The sequence below is a fragment of the Oncorhynchus mykiss genome, chromosome 18, assembly GCF_013265735.2.
Source record: "Oncorhynchus mykiss isolate Arlee chromosome 18, USDA_OmykA_1.1, whole genome shotgun sequence".
NCBI classification, from domain to species: domain Eukaryota; kingdom Metazoa; phylum Chordata; class Actinopteri; order Salmoniformes; family Salmonidae; genus Oncorhynchus; species Oncorhynchus mykiss.
In genome coordinates this window covers 73,068,517-73,092,960 of record NC_048582.1, presented here as the reverse complement: position 1 = coordinate 73,092,960, position 24,444 = coordinate 73,068,517, and the positions used below count along the sequence as shown (strand labels likewise).

General features: G+C 46.8%; 1 protein-coding gene and 1 long non-coding RNA gene across 2 annotated transcripts in view; both read left to right on the top strand.

Annotated features, from left to right (window-relative positions):
• Window positions 1-24,444, top strand: part of LOC110496752 (uncharacterized protein KIAA1522 homolog) — a 112,644-nt gene that overhangs the window by 38,479 nt on the left and 49,721 nt on the right. The window lies entirely within an intron of this gene.
• LOC118941220 lies at window positions 11,065-13,557 on the top strand. Its single transcript, XR_005037550.1, has 3 exons — window positions 11,065-11,700; window positions 11,741-12,110; window positions 12,241-13,557. It is a non-coding gene; the product is annotated as an uncharacterized LOC118941220 (long non-coding RNA).

Below are 24,444 nucleotides of genomic sequence, written 5' to 3'. Positions count from 1 at the left end.
GTGCGTTAGGGTTGGGGGTTTAGCGGTTAGGGTTGTTGGGTTGGGATAAGGGGGTTTAGTGGTTATGGTTAGGGTTAGGGGTTTTAGTGGTTAGGGTTGGGGGGTTTAGTGGTTATGGTTAGGGTTAGGGTTGGGGGGTTTAGTGGTTATGGTTGGGGGGTTTAGTGGTTAGGGTTAGGGTTAGGGTTGGGGGGTTTAGTGGTTATGGTTAGGGTTGGGGTTAGGGTTGGGGGGTTTAGTGGTTATGGTTAGGTTTGGGGTTGGGGGGTTTAGTGGTTAGAGTTAGTGGGTTGGGGTTAGGGGGTTTAGTGGTTAGGATTAGTGGGTTAGGGTTGGGGGGTTTAGTGGTTAGGGTTATGGTTGGGGTTGGGGGGTTTAGTGGTTAGGGTTAGTGGGTTAGGGTTAGGGTTGGGGGGGTTAGAGGTTAGGGTTAGGGTTAGGGTTGGGGGGTTTAGTGGTTATGGTTAGGGTTGGGGTTAGGGTTGGGGGGTTTAGTGGTTAGGGTTAGGTTTGGGGTTGGTGGTTTTAGTGGTTAGGGTTAGGGTTAGTGGGTTAGGGTTAGGGGGTTTAGTGGTTAGGGGTCGCGTTGCGGTTGGCGGGTTTAGTGGTTAGGGTTGGGGTTAGGGGGTTTAGTGGGTTAGGGTTGGGGATTTTTTGATTAGGGTTAGTGGGTTGGGATAAGGGTGTTTAGTGGTTAGGGTTAGGTTTGGGGTTCGGGGGTTAATGGTTAGGGTTAGGGTTAGTGGGTTGTGGTTGGGGTTAAGGGGTTTAGTGGTTAGGTTTAGGGTTTGAGGTTGGGGGGGTTTAGTGGTTAGGGTTGGGGTTAGGGGGTTTAGTGGTTATGGGTTAGGGTTAGGGTTGGGGTTAGGTGGTTTAGTGGTTATGGGTTAGGGTTAGGGTTGGGGTTGGGGGGTTTAGTGGTTAGGGTTAGTGGGTTAGAGTTGGGGGGTTTAGAGGTTAGGGTTAGGGTTAGGGTTGGGGGGTTTAGTGGTTATGGTTAGGGTTGTGGTTAGGGTTGGGAGGTTTAGTGGTTAGGGTTAGGTTTGGGGTTGGGGGGTTTAGTGGTTAGAGTTAGTGGGTTGGGGTTAGTGGGTTTCGTGGTTAGGGTTAGTGGGTTAGGGTTGGGGGGGTTTAGTGGTTAGGTTTATGGTTAGGGTTGGGGGGTTTAGTGGTTAGGGTTAGTGGGTTAGGGTTGGGGGATTTAGTGGTTATGTTATGGTTAGGGTTGGGGGTTTAGTGGTTAGGGTTAGGGTTAGTGGGTTAGGTTAGGGGGTTTAGTGGTTAGGGTTAGGGTTGGGGTTAGGGGGTTTAGTGGGTTAGGGTTGGGGGTTTTGTGATTAGGGTTAGTGGGTTGGGATAAGGGTGTTTAGTGGTTAGGGTTAGGTTTGGGGTTGGGGGGTTAATGGTTAGGGTTAGGGTTAGTGGGTTGGGGTTAAGGGGTTTAGTGGTTAGGTTTAGGGTTGGGGTTGGGGGGGTTTAGTGGTTAGTGTTGGGGTTAGGGGGTTTAGTGGTTATGGGTTGGGGTTAGGGGGTTTAGTGGTTATGGGTTAGGGTTAGGGTTAGGGTTGGGATTGGGGGGTTTAGTGGTTAGGGTTAGGGTTAGTGGGTTAGGGTTGGGGGGTTTAGAGGTTAGGGTTAGGGTTGGTGGGTTTAGTTGTTATGGTTAGGGTTGGGGTTAGGGTTGGGGGGTTTAGTGGTTAGGGTTAGGTTTGGGGTTGGGGGGTTTAGTGGTTAGAGTTAGTGGGTTGGGGTTAGGGGGTTTCGTGGTTAGGGTTAGTAGGTTAGGGTTGGGGGGGTTTAGTGGTTAGGTTTATGGTTAGGGTTGGGGGGTTTATTGGTTTAGGGTTAGGGTTGGGGTTAGGGGGTTTAGTGGTTAGGGTTAGTGGGTTAGGTTAGGGGGTTTGGTGGTTAGGGTTAGGGTTGGGGTTAGGGGGTTTAGTGGGTTAGGGTTGGGGTTTTGTGATTAGGGTTAGTGGGTTGGGATAAGGGTGTTTAGTGGTTAGGGATAGGTTTGGGGTTGGGGGGTTAATGGTTAGGGTTAGGGTAGTGGGTTGGGGTTAAGGGGTTTAGTGGTTAGGTTTAGGTTTGGGGTTGGAGGGTTTAGTGGTTAGGGTTGGGGGGTTGGGGTTAGTGTTGGGGTTGGGGGGTTTAGTGGTTATGGTTGGGGTTGGGGTTGGGGGGTTTAGTGGTTATGGTTGGGGTTGGGGTTAGTGTTGGGGTTGGGGGGTTTAGTGGTTATGGTTGGGGTTGGGGTTAGTGTTGGGGTTGGGGGGTTTAGTGGTTATGGTTGGGGTTGGGGTTGGGGTTGGGGGGTTTAGTGGTTATGGTTGGAGTTGGGGTTGGGGGGTTTAGTGGTTATGGTTGGGGTTGGGGTTAGTGTTGGGGTTGGGGGGTTTAGTGGTTATGGTTGGGGTTGGGGGGTTTAGTGGTTATGGTTAGGGTTAGGGTTGGGGGTTTAGTGGTTTTGGTTAGGGTTAGGGTTGGGTGGGTTTAGTGGTTATGGTTGGGTGGTTTAGTGGTTAGGGTTAGGGTTAGTGGGTTTACTGGTTAGGGTTGGGGGGTTTAGTGGTTGGCGTTAGGGTTAGTGGGTTATGGTTGGGGGGTTTAGTGGTTAGGGTTAGGGGTTTAGTGATAAGGGTTAGGGTTAATGGGTTAGGGTTAGGGGGTTTAGTGGTTAGGTTTAGGGTTGGGGGGTTTAGTGGTTAGGGTTAGGGTTAGTGGGTTAGGGTTAGGGGTTTTAGTGGTTAGGGTTGAGGTTAGGGGTTTTAGTGCGTTAGGGTTGGGGGTTTAGTGGTTAGGGTTGTTGGGTTGGGATAAGGGGGTTTAGTGGTTATGGTTAGGGTTAGGGGTTTTAGTGGTTAGGGTTGGGGGGTTTAGTGGTTAGGGTTAGGGTTAGGGTTGGGGGGTTTAGTGGTTATGGTTAGGGTTGGGGTTAGGGTTGGGGGGTTTAGTGGTTATGGTTAGGTTTGGGGTTGGGGGGTTTAGTGGTTAGAGTTAGTGGGTTGGGGTTAGGGGGTTTAGTGGTTAGGATTAGGTGGTTAGGGTTGGGGGGTTTAGTGGTTAGGGTTATGGTTGGGGTTGGGGGGTTTAGTGGTTAGGGTTAGTGGGTTTGGGTTAGGGTTGGGGGGGTTAGAGGTTAGGGTTAGGGTTAGGGTTGGGGGGTTTAGTGGTTATGGTTAGGGTTGGGGTTAGGGTTGGGGGGTTTAGTGGTTAGGGTTAGGTTTGGGGTTGGTGGTTTTAGTGGTTAGGGTTAGGGTTAGTGGGTTAGGGTTAGGGGTTTAGTGTTTAGGGGTCGCGTTGCGGTTGGCGGGTTTAGTGGTTAGGGTTGGGGTTAGGGGGTTTAGTGGGTTAGGTTTGGGGGATTTTTTGATTAGGGTTAGTGGGTTGGGATAAGGGTGTTTAGTGGTTAGGGTTAGGTTTGGGGTTCGGGGGTTAATGGTTAGGGTTAGGGTTAGTGGGTTGGGGTTGGGGTTAAGGGGTTTAGTGGTTAGGTTTAGGGTTTGAGGTTGGGGGGGTTTAGTGGTTAGGGTTGGGGTTAGGGGGTTTAGTGGTTATGGGTTAGGGTTAGGTTTGGGGTTAGGGGGTTTAGTGGTTATGGGTTAGGGTTAGGGTTAGGGTTGGGGTTGGGGGGTTTAGTGGTTAGGGTTAGTGGGTTAGAGTTGGGGGGTTTAGAGGTTAGGGTTAGGGTTAGGGTTGGGGGGTTTAGTGGTTATGGTTAGGGTTGTGGTTAGGGTTGGGAGGTTTAGTGGTTAGGGTTAGGTTTGGGGTTGTGGGGTTTAGTGGTTAGAGTTAGTGGGTTGGGGTTAGTGGGTTTCGTGGTTAGGGTTAGTGGGTTAGGGTTGGGGGGGTTTAGTGGTTAGGTTTATGGTTAGGGTTGGGGGGTTTAGTGGTTAGGGTTAGTGGGTTAGGGTTGGGGGATTTAGTGGTTATGGTTATGGTTAGGGTTGGGGGGTTTAGTGGTTAGGGTTAGGGTTAGTGGGTTAGGTTAGGGGGTTTAGTGGTTAGGGTTAGGGTTGGGGTTAGGGGGTTTAGTGGGTTAGGGTTGGGGGTTTTGTGATTAGGGTTAGTGGGTTGGGATAAGGGTGTTTAGTGGTTAGGGTTAGGATTGGGGTTGGGGGGTTAATGGTTAGGGTTAGGGTTAGTGGGTTGGGGTTAAGGGGTTTAGTGGTTATGGTTGGGGTTGGGGTTGGGGGTTTAGTGGTTATGGTTGGGGTTGGGGTTGGGGGGTTTAGTGGTTATGGTTGGGGTTGGGGTTAGTGTTGGGGTTGGGGGGTTTAGTGGTTATGGTTGGGGTTGGGGGGTTTTAGTGGTTATGGTTAGGGTTAGGGTTGGGGGTTTAGTGGTTTTGGTTAGGGTTAGGGTTGGGTGGGTTTAGTGGTTATGGTTGGGGGGTTTAGTGGTTAGGGTTAGGGTTAGTGGGTTTACTGGTTAGGGTTGGGGGGTTTAGTGGTTGGCATTAGGGTTAGTGGGTTATGGTTGGGGGGTTTAGTGGTTAGGGTTAGGGTTAGTGAGTTAGGGGTTTAGTGATAAGGGTTATGGTTAATGGGTTAGGGTTAGGGGGTTTAGTGGTTAGGTTTAGGGTTGGGGGGTTTAGTGGTTAGGGTTAGGGTTACTGGGTTAGGGTTAGGGGTTTTAGTGGTTAGGGTTGAGGTTAGGGGTTTTAGTGCGTTAGGGTTGGGGGTTTAGCGGTTAGGGTTGTTGGGTTGGGATAAGGGGGTTTAGTGGTTATGGTTAGGGTTAGGGGTTTTAGTGGTTAGGGTTGGGGGGTTTAGTGGTTATGGTTAGGGTTAGGGTTGGGGGGTTTAGTGGTTATGGTTAGGGTTAGGGTTGGGGGGTTTAGTGGTTATGGTTGGTGGGGTTTAGTGGTTAGGGTTAGGGTTAGGGTTGGGGGGTTTAGTGGTTATGGTTAGGGTTGGGGTTAGGGTTGGGGGGTTTAGTGGTTATGGTTAGGTTTGGGGTTGGGGGGTTTAGTGGTTAGAGTTAGTGGGTTGGGGTTAGGGGGTTTAGTGGTTAGGATTAGTGGGTTAGGTTTGGGGGGTTTAGTGGTTAGGGTTATGGTTGGGGTTGGGGGTTTAGTGGTTAGGGTTAGTGGGTTAGGGTTAGGGTTGGGGGGGTTAGAGGTTAGGGTTAGGGTTAGGGTTGGGGGGTTTAGTGGTTATGGTTAGGGTTGGGGTTAGGGTTGGGGGGTTTAGTGGTTAGGGTTAGGTTTGGGGTTGGTGGTTTTAGTGGTTAGGGTTAGGGTTAGTGGGTTAGGGTTAGGGGGTTTAGTGGTTAGGGGTCGCGTTGCGGTTGGCGGGTTTAGTGGTTAGGGTTGGGGTTAGGGGGTTTAGTGGGTTAGGGTTGGGGATTTTTTGATTAGGGTTAGTGGGTTGGGATAAGGGTGTTTAGTGGTTAGGGTTAGGTTTGGGGTTCGGGGGTTAATGGTTAGGGTTAGGGTTAGTGGGTTGTGGTTGGGGTTAAGGGGTTTAGTGGTTAGGTTTAGGGTTTGAGGTTGGGGGGGTTTAGTGGTTAGGGTTGGGGTTAGGGGGTTTAGTGGTTATGGGTTAGGGTTAGGGTTGGGGTTAGGTGGTTTAGTGGTTATGGGTTAGGGTTAGGGTTGGGGTTGGGGGGTTTAGTGGTTAGGGTTAGTGGGTTAGAGTTGGGGGGTTTAGAGGTTAGGGTTAGGGTTAGGGTTGGGGGGTTTAGTGGTTATGGTTAGGGTTGTGGTTAGGGTTGGGAGGTTTAGTGGTTAGGGTTAGGTTTGGGGTTGGGGGGTTTAGTGGTTAGAGTTAGTGGGTTGGGGTTAGTGGGTTTCGTGGTTAGGGTTAGTGGGTTAGGGTTGGGGGGGTTTAGTGGTTAGGTTTATGGTTAGGGTTGGGGGGTTTAGTGGTTAGGGTTAGTGGGTTAGGGTTGGGGGATTTGGGGGTTTAGTGGTTAGGGTTAGGGTTAGTGGGTTAGGTTAGGGGGTTTAGTGGTTAGGGTTAGGGTTGGGGTTAGGGGGTTTAGTGGGTTAGGGTTGGGGGTTTTGTGATTAGGGTTAGTGGGTTGGGATAAGGGTGTTTAGTGGTTAGGGTTAGGTTTGGGGTTGGGGGGTTAATGGTTAGGGTTAGGGTTAGTGGGTTGGGGTTAAGGGGTTTAGTGGTTAGGTTTAGGGTTGGGGTTGGGGGGGTTTAGTGGTTAGTGTTGGGGTTAGGGGGTTTAGTGGTTATGGGTTGGGGTTAGGGGGTTTAGTGGTTATGGGTTAGGGTTAGGGTTAGGGTTGGGATTGGGGGGTTTAGTGGTTAGGGTTAGGGTTAGTGGGTTAGGGTTGGGGGGTTTAGAGGTTAGGGTTAGGGTTGGTGGGTTTAGTTGTTATGGTTAGGGTTGGGGTTAGGGTTGGGGGGTTTAGTGGTTAGGGTTAGGTTTGGGGTTGGGGGGTTTAGTGGTTAGAGTTAGTGGGTTGGGGTTAGGGGGTTTCGTGGTTAGGGTTAGTAGGTTAGGGTTGGGGGGGTTTAGTGGTTAGGTTTATGGTTAGGGTTGGGGGGTTTATTGGTTAGGGTTAGGGTTGGGGTTAGGGGGTTTAGTGGTTAGGGTTAGTGGGTTAGGTTAGGGGGTTTGGTGGTTAGGGTTAGGGTTGGGGTTAGGGGGTTTAGTGGGTTAGGGTTGGGGTTTTGTGATTAGGGTTAGTGGGTTGGGATAAGGGTGTTTAGTGGTTAGGGATAGGTTTGGGGTTGGGGGGTTAATGGTTAGGGTTAGGGTTAGTGGGTTGGGGTTAAGGGGTTTAGTGGTTAGGTTTAGGGTTGGGGTTGGGGGGGTTTAGTGGTTAGGGTTGGGGTTAGGGGGTTTAGTGGTTATGGGTTAGGGTTAGGGTTAGGGTTGGGGTTAGGGGGTTTAGTGGTATGGGTTAGGGTTAGGGTTAGGGTTGGGGTTGGGGGGTTTAGTGGTTAGGGTTAGGGTTAGTGGGTTAGGGTTGGGGGGTTTAGAGGTTAGGGTTAGGGTTAGGGTTGGTGGGTTTAGTGGTTATGGTTAGGGTTGGGGTTAGGGTTGGGGGGTTTAGTGGTTAGGGTTAGGTTTGGGGTTGGGGGGTTTAGTGGTTAGAGTTAGTGGGTTGGGGTTAGGGGGTTTCGTGGTTAGGGTTAGTGGGTTAGGGTTGGGGGGTTTAGTGGTTAGGTTTATGGTAGGGGTTGGGGGGTTTAGTGGTTATGGTTATGGTTAGGGTTGGGGGGTTTAGTGGTTAGGGTTAGTGGGTTAGGTTAGGGGGTTTAGTGGTTAGGGTTAGGGTTGGGGTTAAGGGGTTTAGTGGGTTAGGGTAGGGAGGTTTTGTGATTAGGGTTAGTGGGTTCGGATGAGGGTGTTTAGTGGTTAGGGTTAGGTTTGGGGTTGGAGGGTTTAGTGGTTAGGGTTGGGGGGTTGGGGTTAGTGTTGGGGTTTGGGGGTTTAGTGGTTATGGTTGGGGTTGGGGTTGGGGGGTTTAGCGGTTATGGTTGGGGTTGGGGTTAGTGTTGGGGTTGGGGGGTTTAGTGGTTATGGTTGGGGTTGGGGTTGGGGGGTTTAGTGGTTATGGTTGGGGTTGGGGTTAGTGTTGGGGTTGGGGGGTTTAGTGGTTATGGTTGGGGTTGGGGGGTTTAGTGGTTATGGTTGGGGTTGGGGGGTTTAGTGGTTATGGTTGGGGTTGGGGTTGGGGTTAGTGTTGGGGTTGGGGGGTTTAGTGGTTATGGTTGGGGTTGGGGGGTTTAGTGGTTATGGTTGGGGTTGGGGTTGGGGGGTTTAGTGGTTATGGTTGGGGTTGGGGTTAGTGTTGGGGTTGGGGGGTTTAATGGTTATGGTTGGGTTTGGGGGATTTAGTGGTTATGGTTGGGGTTGGGGTTGGGGTGAGTGTTGGGGTTGGGGGGTTTAGTGGTTATGGCTGGGGTCGGTGGGTTTAGTGGTTATGGTTGGGGTTGGGGGGTTTAGTGGTTATGGTTGGGGTTGGGGTTAGGGTTGGGGTTTGGGGGTTTAGTGGGTTAGGGTTGGGGGGTTGGGGTTAGTGTTGGGGTTGGGGTTGGGGTTGGGGGGGTTTAGTGGTTAGGGTTAGGGTTGGGGGGTTTAGTGGTTATGGTTGGGGTTGGGGTTGGGGGGTTTAGTGGTTATGGTTGGGGTTGGGGTTTGGGGGTTTAGTGGTTATGGTTGGGGTTGGGGTAGGGGGGTTTAGGTGTTATGGTTGGGGTTGGGGGGTTTAGTGGTTATGGTTGGGGTTGGGGGGTTTAGTGGTTATGGTTGGGGTTGGGGGGTTTAGTGGTTATGGTTGGGGGGTTTAGTGGTCATTTTTGGGGTTGGGGGGTTTAGTGGTTATGGTTGGGGTTGGGGTTGGGGGGTTTAGTGGTTATGGTTGGGGTTGGGGTTGGGGGGTTTAGTGGTTATGGTTGGGGTTGGGGTTGGGGGGTTTAGTGGTTATGGTTGGGGTTGGGGGGTTTAGTGGTTATGGTTGGGTTTGGGGTTGGGGATAAGAGTGTTTAGTGGTTAGGTTCGGGGTTGGGGGGTTTAGTGGTTATGGTAGGGGTTGGGGGGTTTAGTGTTGGTATATTCATCACATTGGGAGTAGTAGTACGTATGTTATTACACGATTGGTTGAATTTACATTAAATTATTCATGAGGATGTTACTCACTGGTTAACGAAATAACAACTATGTAATGTAATAACCACCTGGAATTTAATAACCGGTAGTTAATGTAATAACTAGAGGTTAATGTAATAACCGGTAGTTAATGTAATAACTAGAGGTTAATGTAATAACCGGTAGTTAATGTAATAACCGGTAGTTAATGTAATAACCGGTAGTTAATGTAATAACCGGTAGTTAATGTAATAACCGGTAGTTATTGTAATAACCGGTAGTTAATGTAATAACCTGTAGTTAATGTAATAACCGGTAGTTATTGTAATAACCGGTAGTTAATGTAATAACCGGTAGTTAATGTAATAACCGGTAGTTAATGTAATAACCGGTAGTTATTGTAATAACCGGTAGTTAATGTAATAACCGGTAGTTAATGTAATAACCGGTAGTTATTGTAATAACCGGTAGTTAATGTAATAACCTGTAGTTAATGTAATAACCGGTAGTTATTGTAATAACCGGTAGTTAATGTAATAACCGGTAGTTAATGTAATAACCGGTAGTTATTGTAATAACCGGTAGTTATTGTAATAGCCGGTAGTTAATGTAATAACCGGTAGCTAATGTAATAACCGGTAGTTAATGTAATAACCAACTATGTGTGTGTGTGTGTGTGTGTGTGCTAACCGTGTTACTCACATATGTCCTCAGAGCACTGAAAAAGTTACTAGCTGATAGAATATGTTCAGTTTAACCACTAGGGGAGAATGTTGGGTAGGTTAGCGCTGGCCTAGAGTCAGTCACACACACACACACACACACACACACACACACACACACACACACACACACACACACACACACACACACACACACACACACACACACAGAGGTAAAATTCATAATCCTATCCTGGGTCATAGACCTACAAAAACAGAACAACAGATTTGTACCTTGTCAGCGTGGATTCAAACTTTTTGCGACCACTGCATTCCCTGGCGACCACTGCATTCCCTGGCGACCACTGCATTCCCTGGCGACCACTGCATTCCACCACACATAAACATTAATCCTAACAATTGTTGTGTTGACTACAAGCTGACGCATCTGTTTTACCTTAAGACACAGGTCCTTCACACACACCATCGTATAGGAGTATCTGAGGAGTATCTGTGTAGTATCTGTGTCTGCCTACGGCGGCCTTTCTCAATAGCAAGGCTATGCTCACTGAGTCTGTACATAGTCAAAGCTTTCCTTAAGTTTGGGTCCGTCACAGTGGTCAGGTATTCTGCCGCTGTGTACTCTCTGTTAGGGGCAAATAGCATTTTAGTTTGCCCAGTTTTCTTATTAATTCTTTCCAATGTGTCGAGTAAATTATCTTTTTGTTTTCTCATGATTTGGTTGAGTCTAATTGTGTTTCTGTCCTAATAGTTTTTCTGTTCTCTCTCTCCTCTCTGTGCTCTCTCTCTTCTCTATCCTGTCCTCTGCCTCCTCTTTCGCCTCTCTCTCTCTCTCCATCAGAGAGAGAGAGAGAGACAGAGAGAGGGGGACAGAGTGATAATTGTCTGATCAGCTACACAACATAGAGATAATAACAGTCTGTGTCACTGGCTCATTTCCCTCCTCTACTACAGTCCTGCATGGGAGCACAGCAATCAGAGACAGAGAAAGAGAGGGTGTGGGTAGTCTGAGAGACAGTCAGAGACAAAGAGAGAGAGAGAGAGAGAGAGAGAGAGAGAGAGAGAGAGAGGGGGGTAGTCTAACAGAGAGAGAGAGAGATGAGGGGCAGTCTAACAGAGAGAGGGAGAGAGAGACGAGGGACACACACAGACACGCTTTCAGAGTGGGACATTATGGTCGCTCTCGCTGGATGTATTGGACTGACAGTGTGTGTGAGCAAGGAGACCGTTTATTTGTGTGACAGGCGGAGTATTGGCTGTGAGGGTAGGTGTGAGGCCGTGCTGGTACTGTGTAATAGCTGGAGCAGTGTCTGTGTTTACTAGGACGATGTGGAGCGTGAGATAATGAGTGGTCTCTAGACAGATTTAGAGCTAAATGTATGTGTAATACAGGGAAGGCACATGGTTGAGTTTTTCCAGTAGTGTGTGTATGATCACCTGTTTGTGACAGGACCAGAGGGGGGGGGGGGGGGGGGGGGGGGGGGGGGGGGTGATCTACAGGACCGGGGGGGTGTGAGCTACAGGACCAGGGTGGGTGTGAGACAGTAGACCCCTGTAGGGGGGCGAGGTGCTCCTTCACCTGGACAGTAGACCCCTGTAGGGGGGCGGGGTGCTCCTTCACCTGGACAGTAGACCCCTGTAGGGGGGCGAGGTGCTCCTTCACCTGGACAGTAGACCCCTGTAGGGGGGCGAGGTGCTCCTTCACCTGGACAGTAGACCCCTGTAGGGGGGCGAGGTGCTCCTTCACCTGGACAGTAGACCCCTGTAGGGGGGCGAGGTGCTCTTTCACCTGTACAGTAGACCCTTGTAGGGGGGCGAGGTGCTCCTTCACCTGGACAGTAGACCCCTGTAGGGGGGCGAGGATTACCCTGGATTGCATCACCATGGGGAACAACGTCCACAAGAACAAGAAGAGGTTCCCTGCAGCTCGGAACGGATCCTCTTCACGACCCAAAGGTTCTATACCTGGTCCTAACCCCAGCCCCAACCCCCGCTCAGGCTCTAAACATGGTGCTACCCCCTTCCCCAACCCGGGGAAGACCAAAGCCTTCTGGCACTTTGGGTGGGTGGATAAACTGAAAACAGGTAGGATCCGAGCTGGATGATCAGAGGGAATGTTATGTATGGGATTGTGTTTTCTTGTTTTTCGATTTTAATTGATTTCAGCAGTCTGTGATGTCACAGGCATGATGTCATCTGTGTTCTAGATATTTCTAGAGATAGTTCTGTCCCTCTGTGCAATGATCATTGCTTGTCTTTGGTTGCGGTGACGATGATGTCATAACATGAAGACGTGCTGCCTTGGAGAGCTTATTGTTTACAATATGAGGTAGTGGAAGAATCGACAGTGACGGCAGAGTGTGCTGTCTGTGTAAAGACTCCAGGTGTTGTACTGATAGTGTACTGTCTGTGTAAAGACTCCAGGTGTTGTACTGATAGTGTACTGTCTGTGTAAAGACTCCAGGTGTTGTACTGATAGTGTACTGTCTGTGTAAAGACTCCAGGTGTTGTGTGGTAGTGGAAGAATCGACAGCAACGGGAGAGTGTACTGTCTGTGTAAAGACTCCAGGTGTTGTGTGGTAGTGGAAGAATCGACAGCGACGGCAGAGTGTACTGTCTGTGTAAAGACTCCAGATATTGTACTGATAGTGTACTGTCTGTGTAAAGACTGCAGATATTGTCCTGATAGTGTACTGTCTGTGTAAAGACTCCAGGTGTTGTACTGAGAGTGTACTGTCTGTGTAAAGACTCCAGGTGTTGTACTGATAGTGTACTGTCTGTGTAAAGACTCCAGGTGTTGTACTGATAGTGTACTGTCTGTGTAAAGACTCCAGGTGTTGTACTGATAGTGTACTGTCTGTGTAAAGACTCCAGGTGTTGTGTGGTAGTGGAAGAATCGACAGCAACGGGAGAGTGTACTGTCTGTGTAAAGACTCCAGGTGTTGTGTGGTAGTGGAAGAATCGACAGCGACGGCAGAGTGTACTGTCTGTGTAAAGACTCCAGATATTGTACCGATAGTGTGCTGTCTGTGTAAAGACTCCAGATATTGTACTGATAGTGTACTGTCTGTGTAAAGACTCCAGATATTGTACTGATAGTGTACTGTCTGTGTAAAGACTCCAGGTGTTGTACTGATAGTGTACTGTCTGTGTAAAGACTCCAGATATTGTACTGATAGTGTGCTGTCTGTGTAAAGACTCCAGATATTGTACTGATAGTGTGCTGTCTGTGTAAAGACTCCAGATATTGTACTGATAGTGTACTGTCTGTGTAAAGACTCCAGATATTGTACTGATAGTGTACTGTCTGTGTAAAGACTCCAGATATTGTACTGATAGTGTGCTGTCTTTGTAAAGACTCCAGATATTGTACTGATAGTGTACTGTCTGTGTAAAGACTCCAGATATTGTACTGATAGTGTGCTGTCTGTGTAAAGACTCCAGATATTGTACTGATAGTGTACTGTCTGTGTAAAGACTCCAGATATTGTACTGATACTGTGCTGTCTGTGTAAAGACTCCAGATATTGTACTGATAGTGTGCTGTCTGTGTAAAGACTCCAGATATTGTACTGATAGTGTACTGTCTGTGTAAAGACTCCAGATATTGTACTGATAGTGTACTGTCTGTGTAAAGACTCCAGATATTGTACTGATAGTGTGCTGTCTGTGTAAAGACTCCAGATATTGTACTGATAGTGTACTGTCTGTGTAAAGACTCCAGATATTGTACTGATAGTGTACTGTCTGTGTAAAGACTCCAGATATTGTACTGATAGTGTACTGTCTGTGTAAAGACTCCAGATATTGTACTGATAGTGTGCTGTCTGTGTAAAGACTCCAGATATTGTACTGATAGTGTGCTGTCTGTGTAAAGACTCCAGATATTGTACTGATAGTGTACTGTCTGTGTAAAGACTCCAGATGTTGTACTGATAGTGTACTGTCTGTGTAAAGACTCCAGATATTGTACTGATAGTGTACTGTCTGTGTAAAGACTCCAGATATTGTACTGATAGTGTGCTGTCTGTGTAAAGACTCCAGATATTGTACTGATAGTGTGCTGTCTGTGTAAAGACTCCAGATATTGTACTGATAGTGTACTGTCTTATCCCTTTCATACGTTTTCCAGCCAACTCATTTCCTCCTTGTCTTTAATATCTGAACGGTATTGCTGGTATCAAAGCCTAAACTTGTATTTCTGCCCAAGGCCCTAGTAAAGATTTTGGTCAAGCTCTTTAAACTTTTGATTGTTGCTAGGCAATGTCAGTTTGCCATCCTCCTGCCAGTTGTAACCTTAGTCCGTGTGACTTCGCCCGTCTCTTCCCGCTAAACTTAGTCCGTGTGACTTCGCCCGTCTCTTCCCGCTAAACTTAGTCCGTGTGACTTCGCCCGTCTCTTCCCGCTAAACTTAGTCATGTGACTTCGCCCGTCTCTTCCCGCTAAACTTAGTCCGTGTGACTTCGCCCGTCTCTTCCCGCTAAACTTAGTCATGTGACTTCGCCTTTCTCTTCCCGCTAAACTTAGTCATGTGACTTCGCCTTTCTCTTCCCGCTAAACTTAGTCATGTGACTTCGCCTTTCTCTTCCCGCTAAACTTAGTCATGTGACTTCGCCTTTCTCTTCCCGCTAAACTTAGTCATGTGACTTCACCCGTCTCTTCCCTGAGGGCTGTATCTCTTCAGGACCAGAGTTAGTCCCCTACTGAAGGCTGTATCTCTTCAGAACCAGAGTTTGTCCCCTACTGAAGGCTGTATCTCTTCAGAACCAGAGTTAGTCCCCTACTGAAGGCTGTATCTCTTCAGGACCAGAGTTAGTCCCCTACTGAAGGTTGTATCTCTTCAGAACCAGAGTTTGTCCCCTACTGAAGGCTGTATCTCTTCAGGACCAGAGTTAGTCCCCTACTGAAGGCTGTATCTCTTTAGGACCAGAGTTAGTCCCCTACTGAAGGCTGTATCTCTTCAGGACCAGAGTTAGTCCCCTACTGAAGGCTGTATGTTTTCAGGACAAGAGTTAGTCCCCTACTGAAGGCTGTATCTCTTCAGGACCAGACTTAGTCCCCTACTGAAGGCTGTATCTCTTCAGGACCAGAGTTAGTCCCCTACTGAAGGCTGTATCTCTTCAGGACCAGAGTTAGTCCCCTACTGAAGGCTGTATCTCTTTAGGACCAGAGTTAGTCCCCTACTGAAGGCTGTATCTCTTCAGGACCAGAGTTAGTCCCCTACTGAAGGCTGTATCTCTTTAGGACCAGAGTTAGTCCCCTACTGAAGGCTGTATCTCTTCAGGACCAGAGTTAGCGATGATAATGACTCACCCAGGCTACTTAAAGTCTCAGTGCCTTCTCATTCCCATAGCATTCCCTACTAGTGCTACAGTGTCTTCTCTGATAAAGACACAATCTAAAAGGCCAAGCTGTATCAAGCTGAGCGCAGACATCACAAAGACACCTATTCATTACCAGCATTCTACACGTCAGAACACAGGGGCTGTGGCTACAGGAGATACCGTAGAGAGACACAGATAGAGAGAGAGAGAGACAGACAGAGAGAGAGAGAGAGAGAGAGAGAGAGAGAGAGAGAGAGAGGGGAGAGAGAGAGAGACACAGAGAGAGAGAGAGAGAGAGAGAGAGAGAGAGATACAACAGGCCTATCTATCTGGATAGCTAACTAACGTCATGAGTGTGTCTCATCTGCAGCATACAGTACATCAGGGGTTCCCTCGCTTCGGATTTGGATAGGCAGACCTCTGTTTGTAGCAGGGGATGGCAGTGTGTGTGTGTGTGTGTGTGTGTGTGTGTGTGTGTGTGTGTGTGTGTGTGTGTGTGTGTGTGTGTGTGTGTGTGTGTGTGTGTGTGTGTGTGTGTGTGTGTGTATGTGTGTGTGTCTGTGTGTGCGTTTGAGCCCTTCCACCCCTCACTATGTCTGCCTCTCTTGATCTCTCTGTCTCTCAGGGAACTCAGACCCCTCCTCTCTATTTGTTTTATCAGAGATAACAGAACAGCTCTCCACACCACATTCCACAGACAGACAGACAGACAGACAGACAGACAGACAGACAGACAGACAGACAGACAGACAGACAGACAGACAGACAGACAGACAGACAGACAGACAGACAGACAGACAGACAGACAGACAGACAGACAGACAGACAGACAGACAGACAGACAGGCAGAGGATGGAGACAGACAGAGAGAGAGAGCGTGAGAGAGAGACAGGGGATGGAGAGAGAGAGAGAGAGAGAGAGCGAGAGAGAGAGAGAGAGAGAGAGAGAGAGAGAGAGAATGAGGGGGGATGGAGAGAGAAAGAGAGAGAGAGAGATTATCCTGGGGCTCTGTTCACAAACACAAACACACAGAGCCCCAGGACAGCAGCACAATTAGACCCAACCAAATCATGAGAAAACAAAAAGATTATTACTTGACACATTGGAAAGAATTTACAAAAAAAACAGAGCAAACTAGAATGCTATTTGGCCCTACACAGAGAGTACACAGCGGCAGAATACCTGACCACTGTGACTGACCCAAAATGAAGGAAAGCTTTGACTATGTACAGACTCAGTGAGCATAGCCTTGCTATTGAGAAAGGCCGCCGTAGGCAGACATGGCTCTCAAGAGAAGACAGGCTATGTGCACAATGGCAACAAAATGAGGTGGAAACTGAGCTGCACTTCCTAACCTCCTTAGAGAGACATATTTCCCTAAGCTTACACAGATCCACAAAGAATTTGAAAACAAATCCAATTTTGATAAACTCCCACATCTACTGGGTGAAATTCCACAGTGTGCCATCACAACATCAATATTTGTGACCTGTTGCCACAAGAAAAGGGCAACCAGTGAAGAACAAACACAATTGTATATACAACCCATATTTATGCTTATTTATTTTCCCCTGTGTACCCTTAACCATTTGTACATCGTTGCAACACTGCATATATACATAATATGACATTTGTAATGTCTTTATTGTTTTGAAACTTCTATTAGTGTAATGTTTACTGTTAATTTGTATTGTTTATTTCACTTTTGTATATTATCTACCTCACTTGCTTTGGCAATGTTAACACGTTTAATGGTCTGGAGCTATTTTTCATGGTTCGGGCCCCTTAGTTCCAGTGAAGTGATATCTTAACGTTGCAGTATGCAATGACATTCTAGACGATTCTGTGCTTCCAACTTTGTGGCAACAGTTTGGGTAAGGCCCTTTCCTGTTTCAGACAATGCCCCCGTGCACAAGCGAGGTCCATACAGAAATGGTTTGTTGAGAGCGGTGTTGAAGAACTTGACTGGCCTGTACAGAGCTCTGCCCTCAACCCCAATCGAACACCTTTGGGATGAATTAGAACGCCGACTGCAAGCCAGGTCTAATCACCCAACATCTGTGCCCGACCTCACTAATGGTCCTGTGGCTGAATAGAAGCAAGTCCCCGCAGTAATGTTCCAACATCTAGTGGAAAGCCTTCCCAGAAGAGTGGAGGCTGTTATAGCAGCAATGTTCCAACATCTAGTGGAAAGCCTTCCCAGAAGAGTGGAGGCTGTTATAGCAGCAATGTTCCAACATCAAGTGGAAAGCCTTCCCAGAAGAGTGGAGGCTGTTATAGCAGCAATGTTCCATCATCTAGAGGAAAACCTTCCCAGAAGAGTAGAGGCTGTAATAGCAGCAATGTTCCAACATCTAGTGGAAAGCCTTCCCAGAAGAGTGGATGCTATTATAGCAGCAATGTTCCAACATCTAGTGGAAAGCCTTCCCAGAAGAGTGGAGGCTGTTATAGCAGCAAAAGTGGGGGACTAAATACATATTAATGCCCATGATTTTTGAACGAGACGTTCGAAGAGCAGTTGTCCACACACACTTTTGGTGATGTGGTGTATTTGTCCCCCCTTCTCATTCGATGTCTCTCTTTCTCATACTCTCTCTGTCTCTCTTTCTCATTCACACACTCTATCCTTTTATCTCCTTCTCTCTTTCCCCCAATACATCTATTTCTCCCTGTCTCTCTCCCATCTCATCCCATCAATCTCTACCTGGCATTCAGGTGTGTTTCTGTCAGAACCAGTACAGAGATAGCTTGTAGAACATTCAGGTAGGTTTCTGTCAGAACCAGTACAGAGATAGCTTGTAGAACATTCAGGTAGATTTCTGTCAGAACCGGTACAGAGATAGCTTGTAGAACATTCAGGTAGGTTTCTGTCAGAACCGGTACAGAAGATAGCTTGTAGAACATTCAGGTAGATTTCTGTCAGAACCGGTACAGAAGATAGCTTGTAGAACATTCAGGTAGGTTTCTGTCAGAACCGGTACAGAGATAGCTTGTAGAACATTTAGGTAGGTTTCTGTCAGAACCGCTATAGAAGATAGCTTGTAGAACATTCAGGTAGGTTTCTGTCAGAACCAGTACAGAAGATAGCTTGTAGAACATTGAGGTAGGTTTCTGTCAGAACCGCTATAGAAGATAGCTTGTAGAACATTCAGGTAGGTTTCTGTCAGAACCGGTACAGAAGATAGCTTGTAGAACATTGAGGTAGGTTTCTGTCAGAACCGGTACAGAAGATAGCTTGTAGAACATTCAGGTAGGTTTCTGTCAGAACCGGTACAGAGATAGCTTGTAGAACATTCAGGTAGGTTTCTGTCAGAACCGGTATGTAGAGCATCTACCATTCTTCTCTCCTCTTCTACCACAGTGTTTGTAAGGACTCCAAGGGGCTGTAGAGCCGTCTTGGCAGTGCCTGTCTTTTGATAGTTCCTGTGAGGAATTCACCTGTAGCTCGCCTCTGTAATGTCACATTCAGGCTTGTTACAGCAAGGAGTACTACTCTAAACATGCAGTACCAGTCAAAAATTTTAGAACACCTACTCATTCAAGGGTTTTTATTTATTTTCATAGGGTTTGTAGAATAACAGTGAAGACATCAACACTATGAAATAACACATATGGAATCATATTGTAATCAAAAAAGTGTTAAACAAATCAAAACATATTTTATATTTGAGATTCTTCAAAGTAGCCACCCTTTGCCTTGATGACAGCTTTGCACACTATTGGCATTCTCTTAACCAACTTCATGAGGTAGTCACCTGGAATGCATTTCAATTAACCGGTGTGCGCTGTTAAAAGTTCATTTGTGGAATTTATTTTTTTCTTAATGCTTTGAGACAATCAGTTGTGTTGTGACAAGGTAGAGATGATATACAGAAGATAGTCCTGTTTGTTAAAAGACCAAGTCCATATTATGGCAAGAACAGCTCAAATAAGCAAAGAGAAATGACAGTCCATCATTACTTTAAGACATGAACGTCAGTCAGTCCAAAAAATGTCAAGACCTTCGAAAGTTTCTTCAAGTGCAGTCGCGAAAACCATCAAGCGCTATGATGAAACTGGCTCCCATGAGGACCGCCACTCCAGGTGTTGTGTGGTAGTGGAAGAATCGACAGCGACGGCAGAGTGTACTGTCTGTGTAAAGACTCCAGATATTGTACTGATAGTGTACTGTCTGTGTAAAGACTGCAGATATTGTCCTGATAGTGTACTGTCTGTGTAAAGACTCCAGGTGTTGTACTGAGAGTGTACTGTCTGTGTAAAGACTCCAGGTGTTGTACTGATAGTGTACTGTCTGTGTAAAGACTCCAGGTGTTGTACTGATAGTGTACTGTCTGTGTAAAGACTCCAGGTGTTGTACTGATAGTGTACTGTCTGTGTAAAGACTCCAGGTGTTGTGTGGTAGTGGAAGAATCGACAGCAACGGGAGAGTGTACTGTCTGTGTAAAGACTCCAGGTGTTGTGTGGTAGTGGAAGAATCGACAGCGACGGCAGAGTGTACTGTCTGTGTAAAGACTCCAGATATTGTACCGATAGTGTGCTGTCTGTGTAAAGACTCCAGATATTGTACTGATAGTGTACTGTCTGTGTAAAGACTCCAGATATTGTACTGATAGTGTACTGTCTGTGTAAAGACTCCAGGTGTTGTACTGATAGTGTACTGTCTGTGTAAAGACTCCAGATATTGTACTGATAGTGTGCTGTCTGTGTAAAGACTCCAGATATTGTACTGATAGTGTGCTGTCTGTGTAAAGACTCCAGATATTGTACTGATAGTGTACTGTCTGTGTAAAGACTCCAGATATTGTACTGATAGTGTACTGTCTGTGTAAAGACTCCAGATATTGTACTGATAGTGTGCTGTCTTTGTAAAGACTCCAGATATTGTACTGATAGTGTACTGTCTGTGTAAAGACTCCAGATATTGTACTGATAGTGTGCTGTCTGTGTAAAGACTCCAGATATTGTACTGATAGTGTACTGTCTGTGTAAAGACTCCAGATATTGTACTGATACTGTGCTGTCTGTGTAAAGACTCCAGATATTGTACTGATAGTGTGCTGTCTGTGTAAAGACTCCAGATATTGTACTGATAGTGTACTGTCTGTGTAAAGACTCCAGATATTGTACTGATAGTGTACTGTCTGTGTAAAGACTCCAGATATTGTACTGATAGTGTGCTGTCTGTGTAAAGACTCCAGATATTGTACTGATAGTGTACTGTCTGTGTAAAGACTCCAGATATTGTACTGATAGTGTACTGTCTGTGTAAAGACTCCAGATATTGTACTGATAGTGTACTGTCTGTGTAAAGACTCCAGATATTGTACTGATAGTGTGCTGTCTGTGTAAAGACTCCAGATATTGTACTGATAGTGTGCTGTCTGTGTAAAGACTCCAGATATTGTACTGATAGTGTACTGTCTGTGTAAAGACTCCAGATGTTGTACTGATAGTGTACTGTCTGTGTAAAGACTCCAGATATTGTACTGATAGTGTACTGTCTGTGTAAAGACTCCAGATATTGTACTGATAGTGTGCTGTCTGTGTAAAGACTCCAGATATTGTACTGATAGTGTGCTGTCTGTGTAAAGACTCCAGATATTGTACTGATAGTGTACTGTCTTATCCCTTTCATACGTTTTCCAGCCAACTCATTTCCTCCTTGTCTTTAATATCTGAACGGTATTGCTGGTATCAAAGCCTAAACTTGTATTTCTGCCCAAGGCCCTAGTAAAGATTTTGGTCAAGCTCTTTAAACTTTTGATTGTTGCTAGGCAATGTCAGTTTGCCATCCTCCTGCCAGTTGTAACCTTAGTCCGTGTGACTTCGCCCGTCTCTTCCCGCTAAACTTAGTCCGTGTGACTTCGCCCGTCTCTTCCCGCTAAACTTAGTCCGTGTGACTTCGCCCGTCTCTTCCCGCTAAACTTAGTCATGTGACTTCGCCCGTCTCTTCCCGCTAAACTTAGTCCGTGTGACTTCGCCCGTCTCTTCCCGCTAAACTTAGTCATGTGACTTCGCCTTTCTCTTCCCGCTAAACTTAGTCATGTGACTTCGCCTTTCTCTTCCCGCTAAACTTAGTCATGTGACTTCGCCTTTCTCTTCCCGCTAAACTTAGTCATGTGACTTCGCCTTTCTCTTCCCGCTAAACTTAGTCATGTGACTTCACCCGTCTCTTCCCTGAGGGCTGTATCTCTTCAGGACCAGAGTTAGTCCCCTACTGAAGGCTGTATCTCTTCAGAACCAGAGTTTGTCCCCTACTGAAGGCTGTATCTCTTCAGAACCAGAGTTAGTCCCCTACTGAAGGCTGTATCTCTTCAGGACCAGAGTTAGTCCCCTACTGAAGGTTGTATCTCTTCAGAACCAGAGTTTGTCCCCTACTGAAGGCTGTATCTCTTCAGGACCAGAGTTAGTCCCCTACTGAAGGCTGTATCTCTTTAGGACCAGAGTTAGTCCCCTACTGAAGGCTGTATCTCTTCAGGACCAGAGTTAGTCCCCTACTGAAGGCTGTATGTTTTCAGGACAAGAGTTAGTCCCCTACTGAAGGCTGTATCTCTTCAGGACCAGACTTAGTCCCCTACTGAAGGCTGTATCTCTTCAGGACCAGAGTTAGTCCCCTACTGAAGGCTGTATCTCTTCAGGACCAGAGTTAGTCCCCTACTGAAGGCTGTATCTCTTTAGGACCAGAGTTAGTCCCCTACTGAAGGCTGTATCTCTTCAGGACCAGAGTTAGTCCCCTACTGAAGGCTGTATCTCTTTAGGACCAGAGTTAGTCCCCTACTGAAGGCTGTATCTCTTCAGGACCAGAGTTAGCGATGATAATGACTCACCCAGGCTACTTAAAGTCTCAGTGCCTTCTCATTCCCATAGCATTCCCTACTAGTGCTACAGTGTCTTCTCTGATAAAGACACAATCTAAAAGGCCAAGCTGTATCAAGCTGAGCGCAGACATCACAAAGACACCTATTCATTACCAGCATTCTACACGTCAGAACACAGGGGCTGTGGCTACAGGAGATACCGTAGAGAGACACAGATAGAGAGAGAGAGAGACAGACAGAGAGAGAGAGAGAGAGAGAGAGAGAGAGAGAGAGAGAGAGAGGGGAGAGAGAGAGAGACACAGAGAGAGAGAGAGAGAGAGAGAGAGAGAGATACAACAGGCCTATCTATCTGGATAGCTAACTAACGTCATGAGTGTGTCTCATCTGCAGCATACAGTACATCAGGGGTTCCCTCGCTTCGGATTTGGATAGGCAGACCTCTGTTTGTAGCAGGGGATGGCAGTGTGTGTGTGTGTGTGTGTGTGTGTGTGTGTGTGTGTGTGTGTGTGTGTGTGTGTGTGTGTGTGTGTGTGTGTGTGTGTGTGTGTGTGTGTGTGTGTGTGTGTGTATGTGTGTGTGTCTGTGTGTGCGTTTGAGCCCTTCCACCCCTCTCTATGTCTGCCTCTCTTGATCTCTCTGTCTCTCAGGGAACTCAGACCCCTCCTCTCTATTTGTTTTATCAGAGATAACAGAACAGCTCTCCACACCACATTCCACAGACAGACAGACAGACAGACAGACAGACAGACAGACAGACAGACAGACAGACAGACAGACAGACAGACAGACAGACAGACAGACAGACAGACAGACAGACAGACAGACAGACAGACAGACAGACAGACAGACAGACAGACAGGCAGAGGATGGAGACAGACAGAGAGAGAGAGCGTGAGAGAGAGACAGGGGATGGAGAGAGAGAGAGAGAGAGAGAGCGAGAGAGAGAGAGAGAGAGAGAGAGAGAGAGAGAATGAGGGGGGATGGAGAGAGAAAGAGAGAGAGAGAGATTATCCTGGGGCTCTGTTCACAAACACAAACACACAGAGCCCCAGGACAGCAGCACAATTAGACCCAACCAAATCATGAGAAAACAAAAAGATTATTACTTGACACATTGGAAAGAATTTACAAAAAAAACAGAGCAAACTAGAATGCTATTTGGCCCTACACAGAGAGTACACAGCGGCAGAATACCTGACCACTGTGACTGACCCAAAATGAAGGAAAGCTTTGACTATGTACAGACTCAGTGAGCATAGCCTTGCTATTGAGAAAGGCCGCCGTAGGCAGACATGGCTCTCAAGAGAAGACAGGCTATGTGCACAATGGCAACAAAATGAGGTGGAAACTGAGCTGCACTTCCTAACCTCCTTAGAGAGACATATTTCCCTAAGCTTACACAGATCCACAAAGAATTTGAAAACAAATCCAATTTTGATAAACTCCCACATCTACTGGGTGAAATTCCACAGTGTGCCATCACAACATCAATATTTGTGACCTGTTGCCACAAGAAAAGGGCAACCAGTGAAGAACAAACACAATTGTATATACAACCCATATTTATGCTTATTTATTTTCCCCTGTGTACCCTTAACCATTTGTACATCGTTGCAACACTGCATATATACATAATATGACATTTGTAATGTCTTTATTGTTTTGAAACTTCTATTAGTGTAATGTTTACTGTTAATTTGTATTGTTTATTTCACTTTTGTATATTATCTACCTCACTTGCTTTGGCAATGTTAACACGTTTAATGGTCTGGAGCTATTTTTCATGGTTCGGGCCCCTTAGTTCCAGTGAAGTGATATCTTAACGTTGCAGTATGCAATGACATTCTAGACGATTCTGTGCTTCCAACTTTGTGGCAACAGTTTGGGTAAGGCCCTTTCCTGTTTCAGACAATGCCCCCGTGCACAAGCGAGGTCCATACAGAAATGGTTTGTTGAGAGCGGTGTTGAAGAACTTGACTGGCCTGTACAGAGCTCTGCCCTCAACCCCAATCGAACACCTTTGGGATGAATTAGAACGCCGACTGCAAGCCAGGTCTAATCACCCAACATCTGTGCCCGACCTCACTAATGGTCCTGTGGCTGAATAGAAGCAAGTCCCCGCAGTAATGTTCCAACATCTAGTGGAAAGCCTTCCCAGAAGAGTGGAGGCTGTTATAGCAGCAATGTTCCAACATCTAGTGGAAAGCCTTCCCAGAAGAGTGGAGGCTGTTATAGCAGCAATGTTCCAACATCAAGTGGAAAGCCTTCCCAGAAGAGTGGAGGCTGTTATAGCAGCAATGTTCCATCATCTAGAGGAAAACCTTCCCAGAAGAGTAGAGGCTGTAATAGCAGCAATGTTCCAACATCTAGTGGAAAGCCTTCCCAGAAGAGTGGATGCTATTATAGCAGCAATGTTCCAACATCTAGTGGAAAGCCTTCCCAGAAGAGTGGAGGCTGTTATAGCAGCAAAAGTGGGGGACTAAATACATATTAATGCCCATGATTTTTGAACGAGACGTTCGAAGAGCAGTTGTCCACACACACTTTTGGTGATGTGGTGTATTTGTCCCCCCTTCTCATTCGATGTCTCTCTTTCTCATACTCTCTCTGTCTCTCTTTCTCATTCACACACTCTATCCTTTTATCTCCTTCTCTCTTTCCCCCAATACATCTATTTCTCCCTGTCTCTCTCCCATCTCATCCCATCAATCTCTACCTGGCATTCAGGTGTGTTTCTGTCAGAACCAGTACAGAGATAGCTTGTAGAACATTCAGGTAGGTTTCTGTCAGAACCAGTACAGAGATAGCTTGTAGAACATTCAGGTAGATTTCTGTCAGAACCGGTACAGAGATAGCTTGTAGAACATTCAGGTAGGTTTCTGTCAGAACCGGTACAGAAGATAGCTTGTAGAACATTCAGGTAGATTTCTGTCAGAACCGGTACAGAAGATAGCTTGTAGAACATTCAGGTAGGTTTCTGTCAGAACCGGTACAGAGATAGCTTGTAGAACATTTAGGTAGGTTTCTGTCAGAACCGCTATAGAAGATAGCTTGTAGAACATTCAG